Source organism: Peromyscus leucopus, chromosome 13, assembly GCF_004664715.2.
Source record: "Peromyscus leucopus breed LL Stock chromosome 13, UCI_PerLeu_2.1, whole genome shotgun sequence".
Taxonomy (NCBI): Eukaryota; Metazoa; Chordata; class Mammalia; order Rodentia; family Cricetidae; genus Peromyscus; species Peromyscus leucopus.
The window spans coordinates 17,660,762-17,683,786 of NC_051074.1; positions in this window are offsets into that span (position 1 = coordinate 17,660,762).

Sequence of the window (23,025 nt, forward strand, 5' to 3'; positions counted from 1 at the left end):
GCTAGGGAAACCAGTATGGAAGGTCCTAAAAGACAGTAAAAATAGAATGACCATAAGATCCAGCTACACCACTCCTATCAATTTTTCTGAAGGAATACTAGTCAGTATGCATATAAGATATCAATGTACTCTTGTTCACTAACATACTATTCACAATAGTTGAGCAACGAAACCAGTGAATGTGCCCTCAACAGATGAATGGATAGAGAATGGCATATGTAAAATGTAATAATCAGTCACAAAGAAGAATAAAATCATAAAAGGAAAATGTACATTACTCACAGTCAATGTACTGAGAAAAACAAGATAGTTACAGAAAAACAAGTACCACATTCCTTTTCTCATATGTGCAAGGGACTCACAAAGTAATGACCTGAAAGCAAAGAAACCACTGTCGCAAAAGCCCAAGAATCAGTCAGAGCACTGTGAGAGGAAAGGAAAAGAGAGAGAGAGAAAACACATCTGACCAAAACTCAGCACAGAGGTGTGCGGAAATATACTTTTAGGCTCCTTCCATAAAAAAGGTAGATCAGTATTCTGTATCAATCCAGATTTATATTCAGCACTCCTCAGCATTGTCTTCTGACAGGGTGCTGTTTCTTATTTCAGTTTGTTCATGGCCATGAAAGCCATAAATATGTGCTAATCATATGCATTAACGACTAACATTCAAAAGTCTCTGCTTTCCACAGTTGGCTATATGTAAAGATTTATATTTTGAATTTAAAGAAAATACCACATATAAAAGCCCAGGATTTCTTAATATTTGTTTTATTTCACTTATGAGAATGGAAGTAGGGTATGTGCACATAGGTTCAGGTGCCCATGGCAGACAGATCCCTCTTGAGCTAAAGTTACAAGTGGCCCTGAGCTTCCTGACAGATTCTAACAGTCACTCTGGGGTCCTCTACACGAGTGTTATAGTTTCTTAACCATTGTGCACTCTGTCCAGTCCCAAAGATAGTAATCTCTCAAAATTGCTCTGAGATAGTCGACTAAATCATAGGTTTACTAATACTAATGATGACCTACACTTATTAACTGTGTGTGTACTGCACAGAGGAGGACAGAGAATCATTCACGGATGAAATCTGTAAGCAAAGGACACACGTCTGGTTCTCTTGAATTTATTTTAAACTGGGAATCAGAAACTTTGCTTCTTCAAGTAACTCTGCACAGTCAGAGACATTTAAGGTCCCAGTGTGGCTTGTTTCACATTAAAAGTTATGAAATCAGTAAAAAAAAAAAAAAAAGACCTGTTGAATAATATTCATCATCTAGCCTTCTTTAGAGCAATTTATTTGTAGCCATGTAAATTTATTCACATAAATTACAGGTATACAGTAGGTTCTAAAATACACTTTTAGGCTCTTTTCATTAACAAAGTGGATCAGTATTCTGGATCAATCCAGATCTATATTTATCCTTCCCCAGCATTGTTCCCTGACAGAGTGCTGCTCATTCCAGCTTGCTCATCACTGTGATCCAAAGAGTCTCAGTTTTTAAGTATTAAGATGATTAAATCAAGGCATGGAGTTCTACTTAGTGTCCTGCAATGATGCTTGGTAAATGTTAGCTTCTTACTTTATTACATTAACATAAATGATTAAATGCAGGGATGGAGTTCTATCTTTTAGACTTGATTGTTTAAAAATATCGTCTGTCTCATTGCTATGCCACTTCTGAAATCAGCATCCCATCCTATATGACTCTATGACTAAAGAAAACTCATACTGAGAAATGTATTTCCCTCTCAAAGTGAGAGTTTAGAATGAATGCTACCACTGTATACTGTCATGTGTGAATACCCCACTCACTCAGCATTGTATACACTACCATGTATAATTCCTTGCCCCCATTGTTGCATCTAGATATAACTTCCTTTTTTTTTCGTTTTAAATCATTTAGTTGTTCTGAGTAATTTCACACATGTATACAACGATGTTAGGTCATCTCTATGCTTACTTTCCATGCTTACTCATATAGTAATGTCCCCCAAACTCCAGGGGGTTTCAATTTCATGTCTTTTTTATGTTCTTTTTACGATTATAATATAATTACATTTCTCCCTCTAAACCTTTCATATACCCTTTCTTGTTCTCTTTCAAATTCATGGCCTTGTTTTTCATTGTGATTCCATGCACATATATGTGTATACACATAAACATTAGTATATATGACCTGCCTGGTCTGTATAATATTACTTGTATGAACCTTTGCATAGCCATGTATAAGGATGCCAGTGAGAAGGTTTAGTTGGTAGAAACATTTGCAGTCAGACTTACAACCTAATTTCAGTTGTAGGCACCCACATGGTGGAAGGAAAAAGAAGCTCTTGAAAGCTTTCTCTGTCCACCCCCCCACACACACGCACGCACGCACGCACGCACACGCACACACACACATGCCACCACCACCACCACCAATACCAACACCAACAAGAAATAAATTAGAAATTAAATACACTAGACAAATATGTATGTATTCATATCTTACCTTATTAACTATATGACCAATTTTTCAAATATTTACTGAACAGACACTATATTCAGTTATAAGATATATTAGTACCTTTTTATATATGGATAGTAAGGAGGTTCTTGGGGGGAGGTGTGTCCCTATATTATTATTTTGTTTTCTTGCTTTTGAGACAGAGTTTCTTTGGGTAGTCTAGGTTGACTTTCATTTCACATGGAAAACAGGTTACTCTGGAACTCCTGGTCTTCCCATCTCAGCTCCCATGTGCTAGGATTACAGATATATAACACCATGTCCAGCTTTCTAAGTATAATTTACTCACACAAGGACGGCATCTGTACTCAAGTACAAAACAGTAAACCAGTAAGTGGAATTCAGCACTAGTTCTCACAGGCATGCGACATGATCTCGTCTGTAGTGTGCTGTTGTTCCCCTGCTTTTTGTTTGTTCTGTCTTTCCTAGCTCTTGCTTTGTGCTTACCTTTATTCCTGCCCAGACATAAGCTCCATACTTGTGGATTTTTGTTTTCATGGAAATTTGGTAGGTCCATTTACTTTAAAAGAAAGTAAAAGAAAAAAATGCTTCTTTTACTTACATTTTAATCTAATTTATACATAAAATTAATTTACTCAAAATATTTTCCGTGAAATCTATGTGTGCTTATCCACAAATGTCTATGAAAACATGAGACTATGTAGGAAGACCACATTTTGTCCCATTTCAGGCATCAATAATCTCATACATATTCAGCCCCACCAAGTGTGATTATTGATCCTGCGTTTGTCTCCAACAAACCCCCTGTAATCGTTACTTTTCTGTTGCTGTGATAGAAGATCCTGACAAAACAACTTCAGGAAGAGTTTGTCTTAGATCAACGGGGTGGGGGGAGGTACCATGCATGATGACTGGGAAGCTTGGCAGCAGCAGTGGGAGGCCGGCCTTGCAGAAAGGAAGCAGAGAGATCACATTTCCTTTGCCTACAGGAAACAGAACAGGAAGTAGGCAGGAGTGAAACCTCGCCTCCAGTGACACACTTCCTCAGGTATCCTTCCACTCCTCAAAGGTTCATAACTGTTCCAAACAGCGAAACCAACTGGGGAGCAAGTGTTCAAATACATAAGCCTGTGAGGGGCATTTCCTACTCCAACCGCAATACCCCCTCTCAAGACTTAGTGAGAGAAAAAAAATGACCAATGTCTGTCTTTCTTGTAACGTTGACACTCAATAAAGTTTTGAGTATTAGCTAACACATAGCATACTGAATGTCTGAGTATCGTAGAAGGACACCAGCAAATTAAGATCAGCTTCTCCAGTGACATTCTCCCCTGGCAAGTCATGTGGAAAAGATTTGTCACACTTGTTTACTATGTAAATCTTCTAACTGCTAAAAAATTAGGTCTGTGAAGTGTACATGCCATTTGTGAAAAGCACCAGTGTTCAGCTTTATAGAGAGGTAGTTATGTCCTCAACTCCCTTACATCCTTGGAAACTATCATTCTTGTCTGGTGCTGACATGCTGGGAATTTCTGTTTTCTTGCTTTTGGCAAATTCACCCAAGATCATATATACATTAATTTAGAGGAAATAACAACAGCCTTGTTCAAGGTATTAGGAGATGAGAAATCTTCAGAACTGTCTTTAAGTGATGCCTTGGGCTTTTCATAATCTTTATCATAATTCAAGTTCCCTGTTTGGAACTGTATTTAGACATAATATATAAAATGGTATACAGTATTATGTATTACACACATGTTTTTTTTTTTTACAGAAACAATGCCAGAAAATAGGAGAATAAAGATATTATATTGGTGTGAGATTTAAGTATAGTAATCCTAGAAATATTAAAATTTCAGTATCGTTTTAAAATTTGATAAACATTTATTCATTCTTCCAACCTGTATTTCTACACTGTGAATGCCTCGGGAATGCAGAAAATCATTTACAATATTCTGAGAAACAAATATATGATTTTCATCTATCTAGGCTGGGTTCCTCCAAATATTTTTCTTCCTGTTAGGAAAGAAAACTAACTTGTAATTTCTCCCAAAGGTATTCTTGGTTAGGCAGTAGGAACATGGTACACTTGGAAGCTAATTATATTCATGTTCTTATTTGCATAGTTTTTCTCCCGTTCAATGTCACACAGGAGCCACTGAGCATGAAAGAATCAGCAAAGTTGTGCCGACTGTGCGCGCGCTCCCCTTTGCTCTCCCTGTGTATGCTAAATCAAAGGTTGGCAGCCGTGGCCCCTAGGCTACGTTTGACTCACCACAGTTTGTAAACTAAGTTATTGGAGCACAACCACACCCATTCATTTATATTATCCAAGGCTGCTCTTCAGCAACAACCAGAGTTGAAAGCTTATGAATTATATTTTATGGGCCACAAACTCCAAAATACTCACTCTCTGGCCCCGAACAAATAAAATTTGCTGATTTCTGACCTGAATAATCATTTTGTTGTTGGGAAGGCTATGAGGAAAGCAGTTGTTAATATGAACAAAATTACAAAATGTGTTCATGTTAATGATGTGCCAGATAATCACAATACATGTAAACCTTGAGTGTACAAGCTTTCAATCAATTAAACGTATGTATCACTTCAGAGATTTATGAGCTGTTTGGTGAAAAAAAAGCCTTTAAAAATCTCTTCTACCTCTTCATAATTCTCAGTACATAATATATTCAGACACAGTAGCCTCCCAGTGTTTTACTCCTAGATAGGAATACAACTGTGTCTTGGAACATATTTATCATCCACCTCATTGTTTCCGGCCTCCTTTAACCATAGCTCTGGTCTCAGCTACTATGAAGTCAGTGTTTAGATCCTAATGTAACTGAGATCATGAAGTGCCAGTCCTCCTTTGCTTTGTCTCTAGTTCTGCCCATCTTGACACAACACAACTTCATTCTCTTTTTATGATCGAATAGTACTCTATTGTGTGCATGTGCCAATCATTACTTGATAGATACTTAGGTTGGTATCATTTATTAGCTGTTGTGAGTGGTGCTGAAATGAGCATGGACATGCACGTGTCTCTTGGAGATATGGATTTCATTTCATTTGCACACATACTCAGTAGCAGAACTGCTGGGTCATAGGGCTGCTAGAGGATGGACTTTCTGTATGCTGTGAATCTGTGTTGCTACCGCTGGTTAATAAAGAAGCTCCTCTTGCCTATGGCAAGACAGGTTATAGCCAGGCAGGAAATCCAAGGAAAGAGACAGAGAGAAGAAGGACAGAGTCAGGGCAGACATGATCCAGCCACCCAAGGAACAAGATGGCAGCAGACCTGTAATGCCACAGCCACATATCACAATATAGTTTAATAGAAATGGGTTAATTTAAGACGTAAGAACTAGCTAGCAAGCAGCCTGAGCCATAGACCAAACAGTTTGTAGTTGATATAAGGCCCTGTATGTTTATTTGGAACCAAGCAGCTATGGGACACAGGAAAACTTGTGTCTGCATGGGGGACTTCTATTTTTGTCATTAGGTTTGAAGGAAATGTCATACAGTTTTCCACAATGACTGCACTAGTTTGCACTTCCAGCCAAAACCAGCTGATGTTTCCTTCTTCAAATCTTGTTAACACTTGTTAAATTTAATGTTTTTAACAAATCTTGGTACTTGGTACTAAATAATAGACAGTATGTTATAATGTGAAAAACAAGCTAATTTAATTTCACAACTTTTTCTTCAAGTTCCCAAACTCAATTTCTTCATATGTGAAGGATTACAGTGTAATCCTCATCCCATTCATCAATATGAAGTATTTTAGAGGCTGAGCTGTTTTGAATCTCTGCATAGGGGATTCCAAAGTAAGTACAACTCAATTGCTCTTCCTCAATCTGTGACTTGCAAGTGCCTCTGAGGTGCTGATTTCTTTACCACAAGTTTCTGCATAGGAATCCTGAAACATCATATATGGAAAGAAATGATGGGATAAACATCATTTCATTTATATGATATTTCATTTTTAGAGAATGTAGAATAACCCCAAATCACTACAGTTTCATTTTCTATGCTGAAAACTAGGCACAGTTCTGAATGTCTCTGGAAGTAAAGTCTTAATGTGCCTGTGCTGTGTATGTGATCTGCTTTAGCTGCACACTCTCATCATGGGAAACTGCACCCATCACTCAAAAGACACTGCAACTTACTTCAGTGAGGTTTCTGAATTATTCAAGATATCCAAAACTTACAATGTCTACACCTGGGCTGGAGAGATGACTCGGCGGCTAAGAGCACTTGCTTCTCTGGCACAGTATCTACGTTTCGTTCTCTTCAGCCATATTGGCAGGGCACAAACATCTGTAACTGCTGTTCCAGGTGATCCAATGTCCTCCTCTGGTTGCTATGGACACCATGCATGCATTTGGCACACAGACTTATGTACAAGGTGCTCACATCCTCCATAGATGTCTCCCTAACCAGCTTTAAACTCTTTGCAAAAATATCACATTTCATGAATTCTTTTTTTTACTAAAACTACATTTTCCCATGAAACAATATCTAGACCATCTCTTACCTCCATTTTTTCTTTACACATTGTTAGTAAATTTTTAATATAGTTTTTCCCTTTTTTTACACTTTCATCAAGTTTTTCAAAAGCATTTTTTGCTTCATTTTGTAATATTCCCTAAGTACCTAATGTAGAATTCATGGTAAGAAGTGTTCACATGCACATTATGAATTAGTAAGTGTAGTGAAATATTAAGAAAGCAATGAAAGCATATTAGCACTTATATGTGTCCTGCCCCTTGCATGTGTGAGAGAGTCAGTGTCTTTACTTTAAAAACAGATTAGAAAGACAATAATGAAGACACACATACTCTTTAATATCAGTTCTATAAGAAAAAAAAATCCCGTAAAAATGAAGCACTCCATTATTATCTCTAGCAAGTAGGTAAACTCTAAATCTCTCAACTCATAAGGAAGGAAACCTCACGGGTTTCTTGTTCCTCACCCTTTTTTATAATTATTTCTTTTTCATCAGAAGTTTACTCTTGGTTTTCTTTAATTTATGCAAATTTGCATTTGTCTTTAACATTCCTTGCACCATGGCAACTTGTTCTTAAGAAAAATATGTGTGTATCCCTCCAATTCTATAACCGTCACTGTTTGTTATCATATTACAATATTAGCTTATTTTAGAATGTTTGCATTTACTTGTCATTAGGCCTACTTTATTTGTCAAATTTTATCAACTTTCTGTCCTTATCCGTTCATTTTTGGACATGGTAGATTTATACTTTCCATTATATTTTTGGTGCTTACTTTGATGAGATTCACTTAAGCAAAGTTATCCTTCCAGTTCGCTTTTATTTTCAGCTTAAATGCTTTCCTAGAATCATGATTTAATGTGTGTGTTGTATATGTATTGCTTAAAACATGGTTTCATTTGTGCTGTATTACAGCTCAAATTACTTTACCTCCATAGACTTCAACTGTATTGAAAATTTCTGATTTATCCATCATATATAATTTATAGAAAAATTACAGGAAATGTTTATATACAAAGTTAGCATAGTCTCAGTCTTGTTAAAAGAAATCTACAAGAGAGAACCATTTCTGAGGTGTCCCAAGATTTCAACACCCAGAAGGAAATAGCAGAGTTGAGACACTACACTCTAGAGCATTTCATGAACATGATGCAGCCATCTTTCAGTTTGAGGTCCATGTTCTTATTACTACCAGGATGGTTGAGATCTTGCAAGACTGAAGAAAATGGAGTTAGTGCTCCAGAACATGAGTCATGACTGAATGGTTCAGACGTGATGTTTAATCTGTAGAATAGAGATAGATGAGTATTATGAAAGGTAGTCACATTATCCTGGAAGTTCTTAAAAGGCTCCAGAATCTCATTAGCACTCAGATACTGACTCTAAGGAAGGAGGAAGCCCTGGACATTTATACAAAGTGTGGAAAAACATGCTTGGAAAGACATTTTGAAATATGAAATACAAGAATAAGGTGAAATTGTAGAAATGAATAGTGAATCTTGAAGTAAACAAATGCTGGCATTATATAATCCATACATTTGTTTCCCACAAAAGTGCAAAGAAGATAAAATGGCTAAAGAACTGTTTTCTCGGTAAATAGCACTAGGAAGATTGGATATCTGCATTTAGAAGCAAGAAACTAGACTCCTTCCTTTCACCAAATACAAGAGTCAAGTCAAAGTGGATCAAGATCCATATCTAAGACTTGAGTCTATGAAACCTTCAAAAAAAACACAGAATAAAAAGTTCAGAAAATTATCATCATTCTGGACTTTTGGCAGAAGACACCAAAACACAGGAAGCGGGGGGGGGGGGGGGAATCAGGCCAATGAAATTATGACATACTCAGAGGCATCTGCATAGAAAAATTAACCAATAAAAACTATGTACAGAATTGCTGACTATACAATTGACTATGGAATAATATTAAGAATAGACAGGAAATACCAAAACACAACAGAGAAATAACAAATAATCCAATTTCAATCATTCTGAAAAATAGTATGGAGGTAGAACTGCCATATGATCAACAATATTGCTCCTGGAAATATATCCAAATAAAACAGAATTATAAAAGTATGTCCAAGAGATATCTGCACTGTTCTGTTCATAGCTAGCACAACTCACAATAGAAAAAAAATGCGAACAATGTAAGAGTTGATTGATTATTGAATGGACAAAGGAAATGGGATAAGTATACACAATGAAATTAATATTTGCAACAAAAAGGTAGGAACTGGAAATCACTGTGTTAAGTGAAATAAACAAGCCACAGAAAATGAAAGTCTAAGTGTTCTTATTGACATGAAATCTAAAAGCTTTGATTTCATAAAACCTGAGAAAATAATGGTGGTTACCAGACATATGGGAGAGTAGGGGTCCAGGGGGGTTGACTGTTGGGAACTAAGTTACACTGAGAGAATAAAAAATTTCTAACACACTGCTATACAATATATTGACTATGAAGAATACTGTATTACATTGTTATATGTACATTACTACATATAGCATATTACATTACTATAAAGAATAGTATAAAATCTTTAGTATAAATAAAGTAGCATACTGTATAGTTCAAAAAGCTAGAAGAAAGTATAGGAGGGAAGGGCCAGCCAAAAAAATCCACCCTTGTCTTGAAACTAGAGCTAGTGAAAGAAACACACCCTGGCCCTGAAACCCAAGCCAGTGAAAGAAACACTTTAGCCCTGAACCTAGAAGCTAACAAATACATCCTGACCCTGAAACCAGAGCCAAAGAAATACACTTTGGCTCTAGAATCATAGCCAGTAAAAGAAACACACCCTGGTTGTAAAATTGGAGCCAACAGGCTAAAAAGGGCCAGTGAAAGAAACACAGTTTGGCCCTGAAGCCAGAGCCACATCTGCACCTGACCAATGAAACCAACCAATCCCCAAGCAGGAAAACCAACCAATCCCTATGCAAGAAATCTAGCACTCTGACCTTGAACCCAGAGCTAGTGAAAGAAACATAGCCCTGAAACCAGAGCCAAAACAAAACAAACAAAAAACATACTTTAGCCCTAGAACCAGAGCCAGTGAAAGAAATACATCATGGCCCTAAAACTAGAGCCAACAGGCTAGAAAGGGCCAGTGAAAGAAACATAGTTTGGCCCTGAAACCAGAGCCACCACCCCTGACCTACTAAACCAACCAATTCCTGAGCAGGAAAACCAACCAATCCCTGAGCAGAAAATCTTCTTCCTGGAAAAACTCCACCCCTAAGAAGCCAGATATAAGCCCTCTGACTATTCAGTTGTGGGCTGTTCTTTCTCACCCTGACAGAGGCAGCCACTCTCCTGGAGTCCTCCTTCCCAAATAAATCACTTTCTTAAAAGTATTTTGGGTGATGATCTTCTTTCATCACACAGAGCAGAAGAACCTTTGCTACAAAGTTCCGTTAGGCCCAGGATTGCTACATCCTGTAAGGAGACCATCCTCCACCATACCCCTGCTCTTATATACTGTAAAGATTTGTCACTCGAATTGGTTTAAGAAAATACTGAGTGACAGGACAGTAGCTGGGCAGGAAATTAGGTGGGAAAGCAAAATTGAGAATGCTGAATTGAAGGAGAAGGGTGGAGTGTGGTGGTAATCTAATTGTACTGAAATGTGATTTTGATTGTATGTTAATAAATAAAGTTGCCCGGGGGTCAGAGCTATTAGAGCCATAGCAAGAGTGTGGCGGTGGTGGTACACGCCTTTAATCCCATAGATATCTGTGTGTTCAGGGATATAGCCAGCATTGGAGACATATGCCTTTAAGACCTAGGGGGCTGTACATTCAGACAGTGACGAGGCAGTCACTTGTTTGGGTTTACAACCAATGAGAAGGCAGAACAAAATACTTTAAATACACGAACAGACAGGAAATAGGGCTCTCTTTCGGGAAGCTGGGACACCGCAGGCGGAAGGGTGAGATTTTAGCTCTGAGCTCTGACCTCTCGGCTTTCTCTTTTGCATTGTTTCTGTGTTTCTTATTTAACAAGATGGTTGGTTACAGTGGAGCCAGGAGTCAACCAGGCAGATAGCAAGGAAGCAAGATGAGAATGTTGTACTGAGCAAAGGTACCAAGCTACATGGCTAAACATAGATAAGAATTATGAGTTAATTTAAGTGTAAGAGCTAGTTAGTTGTAAGCCTGAGATACCGGCTCAGCATTTACAATTAATGTAAGCCTCAGAGTGGTTGTTTGAGAACAGGCGGGCAGGAGAGAACAATCGATTTACACACCCCAACTTCAGATATAGCCTGACTTCCCAACAAGTCAGAATGCCTTTTCCCTACAGAGCTGTAACACTCTCAGAAAGGATTTTGAAAATTTTCTCCCTGAAGAAAAATAAACATTTGATTCAATAAATATGTTTAAGCTATATAACTATGTGAAAATGTCATATTGCTCTGGTGGAAGCTCCTTTGCTCATTAAACCTGGATTTATTAATTTGATTTGATTTGGTTTATTACATCGATGGTGGCAGGAACCCAGCAACCAGGGATTTCCATATAATCACATATTACTCCCACTAATATATACAATTGTTAGGCTTTCATGCATCAGTTAAAGTTAGAAAAAGAAAAAAATAATAAAGAATATTAAGAAATAAATTCCAATTTTCCTATTTTAAATTCAGATCTTGACATTGAAGGTTCCCACAGTAAAAAAAAAAAAGATGCTGAGGCATGAGGGTGGCACAAGCAAGCATAGTTTCCTCCCTGAGGAGGTAAGGATGCCATCACAGATGATCTAGATTCCTTGAAGGGCATAATGAGTAGTATCCATTGCCAAACTTCATAAAGTCTAGAACCACATGTGAGACATGCCTCTAGGTGCCTTGGGATGATCTTGGTAAGGTAAATAGATTTAAGAATGCCCATCGGTCCTGTGATATGGACATTCCCAGGGTTGGAAGCCTGGACTGTAAAAATGAAAATAGTGAGCTGAGCTGGGTACCCCATTCGTATCTCTCTGCTCTTGACTGTGAATGAATGTGACCAGTTGTCTCAGGCTTCTGCCATCTTAACTTCCCTGATATGATGAACTTTACACTTAAAGTGTGAGCTAGAGTTACTTTTGCCGGGATTTTTCATAATAGCAATAACAACATATCACAATATAAAGCAAAATAAAATGGAAGTTCAAAAATTTAAAGGCAGTTTCTTAAACTTACATAACACAAGTCAGCTGTTTTTGTTCTTTAGTTAGTTGCTCAAGTACTTTTTAATCTTAGAAATCATTGTAAAGTGTAACAATTGTTCTTATAACCATAGGTCAATACTGAGGTGAACATGAATAATGTTTTCTCTCTAGTAGAGCACAGTTGCTATACACTGAATATTGGAGTCATGTTTGTCCTTGTATTCATAGATAAGCACTACGGTAACCAGGAATGTTAAACACATAAGCATAGTGTTGTCTCTTCAAAGAAAAAGATATCTAACCTGTTTTCACCCAGAAGATTGAGAACAGAGGTGGTTAGGATCCTTTCCCAGACCCTTTTCTTGAGTTTCTATGTCTTAGTCAATATATAGAATCTATCTTAATAGATGATGTCAACTGTAATTGACACAGATTTTAGATGTAGCCATGTCTTGAGCTTGTCGGGTATATTGGATTGAGTTAATTGTTACCAGGACACTTTTTCCAAATCGTGCTGTGCTTAAATATGCCTAAAACATTCTGCTCATAGTTCGAACTCACACTGGCTACAGAGCCTTGTTGAACAGAACTATCTTCTTGCCTCCCTCAAACTATTACTCTTCTGGCCACGTGGTAGTGATCACAATGGGCCCCTGAAACTGAGTTTTTATTTGTTTGTTTTGTCTATAACTACAATTCCCACTTCTGAGATAAATGAGACACCTACTGATCTGCATTCTTGCTACAGCTCCCTCCACCACCACCTCTCTCTCTCTCTCTCTCTCTCTCTCTCTCTCTCTCTCTCTCTCTCTCTCTCTACCCTTTTCATTGTGGTTGAGTTAAAGAATCTTCTCATTGTCCACATCACTTGACAAGTAGATGTCAATCTGCCGCCTATCAACAGATTTCTCCTAACATTTCTCTTAACAGATTCTCATTCTAAACATTGACAAACCATTTTAGTGGCAGTGTGCAGGCTTTTGTAACCTACTCAGTAAAGACAATGTACTCTCTATCTCCCCAACCAGACACTGTCTGCAGCTTCTCTTCCAGACTCTCAGTTGCTATAGCATGCTCTTTGACTAAGTTCCTAACTTCCCAACCCTTAATTAGTGTTGCCCCTGCCCAGCTGACACAACCATGAATCCTGAGTAGGCCTTTCCCTCATTGCCATGGTTATCAGGAGTGGACAATCACACCCAGTTTGTTCAAACCCAGGTACAGTTTAATCTTAACTTGCATTTATTTACCAATGATAAAAATAGGTTTGTTCTTCTTTTCCAAGCCCTGTGTAGGAAGCTTCTGTCTTGTGTCAAGCTAATCAAAATCCACATTTTGTTGGTAACTTTTTACCCCAAGAAAACATACACTAGCTGAAGATATATGATTTATAAAAAAAAAAAAAAATCAAAAAAAATAGAAAGGAAAATGTTCATTGCAGACGAAGCTGACATCTTGTTGCTGTCATACCTTTTGTAATACGTGTAATCAATGGCCTTGTGGCTGAAGAGATGGTTTCACATTGAGAGCACTTGTTCCTGCCAAGGACCTGAGTTCAGTTCCCAGCACCCACATGGTGTCTTACACCAGTCAGTAACTCCAGTTCTAGGTAATCAATCTCCCTCTTCTGGCCTACGAAAGTATCTATCATACTTTCACTGCACATACACACATATTGGCAGAATATTCATACACATGATATGAAATTAAATAAATATAATAAAAATAATAAATATTTAAATGTCCAGTTTTCATTTTAATGATTAAAGAGAATAGCAATTATTTTTATTAGAAGTATAGATAATTAAGCATTAAATATGTGCAGTTGGTATTAATTAAAATCATGTTTTTTATTCATAAGTAGTTTTCCAGTTAAACAATATATATTTTACCCTATGTTATAAATTCTCTAAAGTATCTGTATAGTAATTTTTAGGTATGTCTTGGATTTATGATTTCTGGATATATTTTAAAGTACACATTTAGAGTTCTGAAGTATTTAATACTAAGTAAAGCTAAAGTAAATCTTTGTTGTAAAAACTAAATAGCAATTTTTTTTTTATCTCTTCAATATCAAATCAATTTTGTCACATTATCTGTTCTTGATAATAAACACTTTATCCTACCATGGCATGTTTTGTTGATATCAGAGCTCCTCCTCTGCCTCATAAAATTTCTTTATTGCTTTTATTATTAGGCATTTTCCCTTTCTGAGACCTAAAATGCTATTTTTAAAGAATCAGATTTTTAAAAAATCTTATGTTCGCCGGGTGTTGGTGGCGCACGCCTTTAATCCCAGCACTCGGGAGGCAGAGGCAGGCGGATCTCTGTGAGTTCGAGGCCAGCCTGGGCTACCAAGTGAGCTCCAGGAAAGGCGCAAAGCTACACAGAGAAACCCTGTCTCGAAAAAAAAAAAAAAAATCTTATGTTCAATTTTATTAGTGAACAAACTCAAAACATTTAGTGTCAAATAATGTTGGAAGAATAAAACTCTGCCATAAACTCATTCTGGCTGTGTTTAGGCGGAGGACAGGCCTAGGGCTTATAGCAGGAAATCATCACTACTAAGTGCCTGTGTTTCCTGTCTCCTCAAGCTCATTGGTGAAGGGCAGTGCTAGGAGACAGAGAGTGCTTGTGAATATCAATGCCAAGGAACTAAACCAGCAAGGCATCTTTTCAGGTCTTTATTTGCTGTCTCTGCCTCGCCCTCGTTCTTCTAGACACAAACTTCCTACTTCCTCCACACCAGAATGACAGGCCCATTTGTTATCAGTGACCTTAATGAACATCCAGTCAGGGTCTGAGTTTTCCCATTTATGGATCTATAAATCCTACAAGACCACCAGATGAACATTTCTCACTTCTGCCAGAACACGAGAAAATCTTTTTACTGAGGAATGTAAGAGAAATACTAGAAAACTACATTCTTTTCTTAGAAATTAACTCGAAATTTAAACCATTTCGTATTTGTTCCTTTTAAAAACATAACTTTATGTGCTAATGAAAAAGTTAATTTTACTAATGGATAAATATCAGTGTTTGGAGACTGCCAAATTGGAGTTAATTCCACTCCATCATTCCCCAGCTTCTGTGTATCTAACCTCATCTGAAATGGGAATGAAATAGTCCTTGCCCTAAGGTTCTTCTGAAAATTAAACAATGCAGTATTAACAAAGTGCTGAAAATAATGTCTGCAATATAATAAAATCTGTCAACACTCATCATTTTTACTATTACCCATGAGTTATTTGTATATAGCCATCAGATGGTCATTTTAGGATTATATTGTGATGCGTTATGTAGTTTGCCTCTTTTTGGATAAACATAGTGGCAAATATAAAATAGCTACAAACAAAAAAAAATGATTTGCCAGTAGGAAACCAAGACAAGAGCTCTTCATACTTACAAACGCAATACTCAACTAGATAAGGAAGTGAAGCTCAGCAGTAGGAAGGTGGTTCTGTCCATAATTGTTGTTCTTGGTGCTCTGGGGCCGTATCTTACTAGGAGGCCCTCATTGGCTTAGCAAACCCTCTGCTGACCAAGCTGGCCTCAGACTTGTAGTGATGCCTCTGCCTCTCCCTCCTGACTGCTGGAGTAACAGGTTGGACAACTAAATTTGCATCTCACAAATAGTTTCTCAATATTTCAGCCTTTGTGGATTAAAATGAGTAATCTTTTTATTACTCATTTTTATTTAATTATTAATTAATCATTAAAACTAATCATTAGCCACGACTGGGTGGCTAACTCCAAAATCAAAAACCATAGGGAGAATCCATTACCCTCATTCCAAACCCATTTCAACTGACGAAAACTCAGTTAAACTCTAAGATTTATGATATTTATGTGGAGTTAACATGAAATATATTATAATATCACTGCAACATTCAGAGTAAAAAGAAAAAATATATATATATTCTGCCTTTGGACTTTTAGGTGCCTCTCGAGAAAAGTAAAAGAATATATCTATTTGTTAAGTGCTAAAAGGAACTATCTACTTCATTTGACATATTAACAACAACAACAACAAAATTGTGGTTAAAAACAACATTATCCCAGGATTATGAAGGATGTGTCATTTATTTTGTTAATTTGTACCAATTGACAAAAGAATTAGATATAATCTATCTTTCCGGAGAATATGACAATAGGAAATCCGATCACACCTGTTTGTAGAGTAACAATATGTCAGGGTAGGCAGAGGGGAATAGGAGAGGTAATTTGATTTATTGAACTCCAAATGGCTTTGGAGCCTGCACATGACATTTTGATGAGTGGTTACAGCTCGGCTGGATGAGTCAAAGATCAAGCTTCATACTTCAAACTGCTTGTATTTCCTATTCTTATACCATCAAACGAAGTCATTCAGTCTCTGGGAAAGAATATTTCTGTTACCTGAAACTTAAATTTAATATTATAACAGATTGTGCATTTGTATTCATTAAGTTGAATTTATTGGTTGCTTTTATGGAGAAATGGGTACTCACTTCCTTTGCTTTTTAACCTAGTAATTTGATCTTTTTAAATCAGGTCTGCAAGTTAGAAAAGGATAAATAATGTAAGATGTTCATATATTTTCCTTAGTAAACAAACAAGATTGCATTAATAATTGAACAAAACAATGTAAATACAGACAAATATAACATTAAACATGTTTATAAAAGAAATAATATTTTTACTAATTTAGAAAAACTTCATATTTATGTGTAATATGTGAAGTCTCATGTTGTACAAAGTAGTCAAAGATACCATTTTGCCAATGGAATTCAATCTGAATTCCTTACAATGGTCTAAATTTACCTCCATCTGCCCATTTCTGAACAAACGGCTATTCAAGGAAACTATTTAATTAATATTATTGTGCTCTAATTTTATTTTAATCATATATATAATGATTTTTCCAGAATTTTTCTCATTCTTCTCAATGCTGCTTACACAAACATTTTCCTCAACAATGCATGCTAAAATCTGCTTTATCTTTAAATTTTCTTCTATCATTACTTCCTGTGGGATTGTTTCACAGTTTTGATTTTCCTGAGCAGCTGGTAAATTTTAAGTCACTAACTGGTCTTTCTTATTAAGTTGGAGAAGTTGTCTTTGGAGCCTAATGTTTAACAATGTGCTTTAGATAAAGTAGCATAACAATTGTTTTATAATTTACAAGTTATTTGAGATAGATGATAGATAGATAGATAGATAGATAGATAGATAGATAGAAAAATAGGTAGATAGATAGAAAAAAGAATAGATAGGTAGATAGATGATAGATATACATATAGGTAGATTAAATGGATGGATGGAGGGATGGATGGAGGGATGGATATACAGATAGGTAGACAGGTCGATAGAGTAGATAGATGACAGATGATAGATAGATAGATAGATAGATAGATAGATAGATAGATAGATAGATGATATAACTTTACTATTAGCTTTGGTTCACATAAAAATAGAGGTAGAAAGGAAATACCATCTCCTGCCTCCTAGCTGACTACCCAGGAAAGTCACTGGTATAATTTTGTCTGATTTAAATCACTGTTTGAAAATGAGAAAGGTAAAAGTCTATTATCTAGTTTGAGGCTAAAGGTCACAAAATGAATAGTTTCAAAGGCTAGAGCTATAAATCAATAATCTTAAGACTCTAGATTGAGAAGGGCAGTAGAAACCATAGACTCAAGGGGAGAGGCAATTCACAGTTCACCCTGGGTGTTCTTTGGAGCCCTCTGAGGAAAAAATGTTGTTCTTCTGTATCACTGAGTAAAATCTTCTTTGTACTGAACACACTAAATGCTAATATCTTCTGTTAACATCCCCCATGGTACCCAGTCTCTTCTTCTTTTTATTTTTTTTTCCTTTTATTTTATTTGACAATACCATTCAGTTCTATATACCAGCCACGGATCCCTTGTTCTCCCCCCTCCTGCCGCCTCCCCTTTCCCCCACCACACCCCCCGTTCCTACCTCCTCCAGGGCAAAGCCTTCCCCGAGGACTGAGATCAACCTGGTAGACTCAGTCCAGGCAGGTCCAGTCCCCTCCTCCCAGACTGAGCCAAGTATCCCTGCATAAGCCCCAGATTTTAAACAGCCAAATCATACAATGAGCACAGGACCCGGTACCACTGCCTAGATGCCTCCCAAACAGATCAAGCCAATCAACTGTCTCACCTATTCAGAGGGCCTGAGCCAGTTGTTGGCCCCTCAGCCTTTGCTTCATTAAACTATATGTGTTTACATTCATTTGGCTGTTTGTCCCTGTGCTTTTTCCAACCTTGGTTTCAACAATTCTCGCCCATATAAACCCTCCTCTTTCTTGCTAATTAGACTCCCAGAGCTCCACCCGGGCCTAGCCGTGGATCTCTGCATCGAGATCCCTCAGTCATTGCATGCGGTTTCTAGCATGACAATTAGGGTGTTTGGCCATTCCATCACCAGAGTAGGCCAGTTCCGGCTGTCTCTCAACCATTGCCAGCAGTCTTTTGTGGGGGTATCTTTGTGGATTTTTGTGGGCCTCTCTAGCACTTTGTTTCTTCCTTTTCTCATATGGTCTTCATCTACCATGGTCTCCTATTCCTTGTTCTCCCTCTCTGTTCTTGATCCAGCTGGGATCTCCCACTCCCACAGGCTCTCTTTCCCTCGACCCTCACCCTTCATTACTCCCACTGATGTCCAGGCTGTTCATGTAGATCTCAGCCATTTCTCCATCATTGGGAGATCCCCGTGTCTTTCTTGAGGTCCTGTTTTCCAGGTAGCCTCCCTGGTGATGTGAGTAGCAGTCCAGTCATCCTTGTTCCACATCTAGTATCCTCCTATGAGTGAGTACATACCATATTTGTCTTTCTGAGTCTGGGTTACCTCACTCAGGATGATTTTTTCTAGATCCATCCATTTGCCTGCAAACCTCATGATGTCATTGTTTTTCTCTGCTGAGTAGTATTCCATTGTGTATATGTGCTGCATTTTATTTATCCATTCTCCAGTTGAAGGGCATCTAGGTTGTTTCCAGGTTTTGGCTATTATAAAGAATGCTGATATGAACATAGCTGAGCAAGTGCTCTTGTGGTATGATTGAGCATTTCTTGGGTATATGCCCAAGTGTGGTATAGCTGGATTTTGGGGGAGACTGATTCCCAATTTTCTAAGAAAGCACCATATTGATTTCCAAAGTGGTTATACAAGCTTGCATTCCCACCCGCAGTGGAAGAGAATTCCCCTGGTTCCACATCCTCTCCAGCATAAGGTGTCTTCAGTGTTTTTGATCTTAGCCATTCTGACAGGCGTAAGGTGGTATTTCAGAGTTGTTTTGATTTGCATTTTCCTGATGATTACGGATGTTGAGCAATTCCTTAAGTGTCTTTCAGTGATTTGAGTTTCCTCTGTGGAGAATTCTCTATTTAGTTCTATAGCCCATTTCTTAATTGGAATGTTGGTCATTTTGATGTCTAATTTCTTGAGTTCCTTACATATTCTGGATATCAGTCCTCTGTCAGATGTAGGGTTTGTGAAGACCTTTTCCCATTCTGTAGGCTGTCGCTTTGCCTTGTTGACCGTATCCTTTGCTCTACAAAAGCTTCTCAGTTTCAAGAGGTCCCATTGATTGACTGTTTCTCTCAGTGTCTGTGCTACTGGTGTTATATTTAGGAAGTGATCTCCTATGTCAATGTAATCAAGACTACTTCCTACTTTCTCTTCTAGCAGATTCAGAGTAGCTGGATGTATGTTGAGATCCTTGATCCACTTGGACTTAAGTTTTGTGCACGGTGACAGATATGGATCTATTTGCAGCCTTCTACACATTGATATCCAGTTATGCCAGCACCATTTGTTGAAGATGCTTTCTTTTTTCCATTGTACAGTTTTGGCTTCTTTGTTAAAAATTATATGTTCATTGGTGTGCAGATTAATGTCAGGGTCTTCAATTCAATTCCATTGGTCCACATGTCGGATTTTATGCCAATACCAAGCTGTTTTTATTACTGTAGCTCCATAGTAGAGCTTGAAGTCAGGGATGGTGATGCCTCCAAAAGTTGTTTTATTGTACAGGATTCTTTTGGCTATCCTGGGTTTTTTGTTTTTCCATACGAAGTCGAGTATTATTCTTTCCAGGTCTGTGAAGAATTGTGTTGGTATTTTGATGGGGATTGCATTGAATCTGTAGATTGCTTTTGGTAAAATTGCAATTTTTACTGTTAGTCCTGCCTATCCATGAATATGGGAGATCTTTCCATTTGCTGACATCTTCAATTTCTTTTTTTGGGGACTTAAAGATCTTGTCATATAGGTCCTTCAATTGCTTGGTTAGTGTTACTCCAAGGTATTTTATGTCATTTGTGGCTATTGTAAAGGGTGATGTATCTCTGATTTCCTTCTCAGCTTCTTTGTCCATTGTATATAGGAAGGCTACTGATTTTTTTGAGTTGATCTTATATACTGCTATGTTGCTGGTGTTTATAAGTTGTATCAGTTCCTTGGTGGAATCTTTGGGGTCACTCAAGTATACTATCATGTCATCTGCAAATAGGGAAAGCTTGACTTCTTCCTTTCCAATTTGTATCCCCTTAATCTCCATAAGTTGTTTTATTGCTCTGGCTAGAACTTCAAGTACTGTATTGAATAAGTATGGGGAGAGCAGACAGCCTTGCCTCATTCCTGATTTTAGTGAAATTGCTTTGAGTTTCTCTCCATTTAATTTGATGTTGGCTGTTGGCTTGCTGTAAATTGCCTTTATTATGTTTAGGTATGTTCCCTGTATTCCTGATCGCTCCAAGACCTTTATCATGAAGAGGTGTTGGATTTTGTCAAATGTTTTTTCTGCATCTAGTGAGATGATCATGTGTTTTTTTTTCTTTGAGTTTGTTTATATGATGTATTACATTGAGAGACGTTCACATGTTGAACCATCCTTGCATCCCTGGGATGAAGCCTACTTGATCATGGTGGATAATTGTTCTGATGTGTTCTTGGAGTCTGTTTTCCAGTATTTTATTGAGTATTTTTGCATCAATGTTCATGAGAAAGATCGGTCTGTAGTTGTCTTTCTTTGTTGTATCCTTGTTTGGTTTAGGAATCAGGGTAATTATAGCCTCATAGAAGGAGTTTGGTAATGTTCCTTCTGCTTCTATTGTGTGGAACAATTTAGAGAGTATTGGTATTAACTCTTCTTTGAAGACCTGGTAGAAATCTGTGTTGAAACCATCTGGTCCTGGGCTTTTTTTGGTTGGGAGATTTTTAATGACTGTTTCTATTTCCTTAGGTGTTATTGGACTATTTAAATAGTTTATCTGGTCTTGATTTAACTTAGGTATGTGGTACCTATTCAGAAAATTATCCATTTCTTTTAGGTTTTCCAGTTTTGTGGAGTAGAGTTTTTTGAAATATGACCTGATGATTCTCTGGATTTCCTCAATGTCTGTTGTTATGTCCCCCTTTTCATTTCTGATTTTGTTGATTTGGATTCTCTCTGTGTGTCTTTTTGTTAGGTTGGATAAGGGCTAGTCTATCTTGTTGATTTTCTCAAAGAACCAACTCTTTGTTTCATTAATTTTTGTATTGTTCTCTTAGTTTCTATTTTATTGCTTTCACCTCTCACTTTGATAATTTTTTCCTGGGAGACTTTGCTTCTTCTTGTTCTAGAGCTTTCAGGTGTGCTGTAAAGTCACTAGTGTGAGATTTCTCCAACTTCTTTATGTGGGCATTTATTGCTATGAATTTCCCTCTTAGCACTGCTTTCATAGTGTCCCATAAGTTTGGATATGTGGTGTCTTCATTTTCGTTGATCTCTAGGAAGTCTTTAATTTCTTTCTTTATTTCTTCCTTAACCCATTGGTGATTCAGTTGAGCATTATTCAGTTTCCATGAGATTGTAGGTTTTCTGTAGTTTTTGTTGTTGTTGAAATCTAACTTTAAACCATGGTGATCTGATAGAACACAGGAGGTTATTCCAATTGTTTTGTATCTGTTGAGATTTGCTTTGTGGCCAAATATGTGGTTGATTTTAGAGAAGGTTCCATGGGGAGCTGAGAAGAAGGTATATTCTTTTTTGTTAGGATGGAATGTTCTGTAGATATCTATTAGGTCCATTTGGGTCATGACATCAGTTAAGTCCTTTATTTCACTGTTAAGTTTTGATTTGGGAGATCTGCCCAGTGGTGAAAGTGGGGTGTTGAGGTCTCCCACTATTAATGTGTGGGGTTTTATATGTGGTTTAAGCTTTAGCAATGTTTCTTTTACATATGTGTGTGCCCTTGTGTTTGGGGCATAAATGTTCAGAATTGAAACTTCATCTTGGTGGATCTTTCCTGTGATGAGTATGTAATGCCCTTCTTGATCTCTTTTGATTGATTTTAGTTTGAAATCTATTTTGCTCGATATCATGATGGCTACACCTGCTTGTTTCTTAAGACCGTTTGATTGGAAAGTCTTTTCCCAGCCTTTTATTCTTAGGTAGTGTCTGTTTTTGAATTTGAGATGTGTTTCTTGTATGCAGCAGAAAGATGGGTCCTGCTTTCGTATCCATTCTGTCAGCCTGTGTCTTTTTATAGGTGAATTAAGTCCATTGATATTAAGGGATATTAATGACCAGTGATTGTTCATCCCTGTTATTTTTTGGTGGTAGTGTGTGTGTACTTCTCTTCTTTGGGGTTTACTGCTGTGGCTTTATCTATTGCCTGTGTTTTAAAGGGTGTATCTGAGTTCCTTAGGTTGGAATTTTCCTTCTAGTGCTTTCTGTAGGGCTGGGTTTGTGGATAAGTATTGTTTAAATCTGGCTTTGTCTTGGAATGTCTTGTTCATTCTGCCTATGATGATTGAAAGTTTTGCTGGGTATATTAGTCTGGGCTGGCATCCATGGTCTCTTAGTGTCTGCATTACATCTGCCCACGTCCTTCT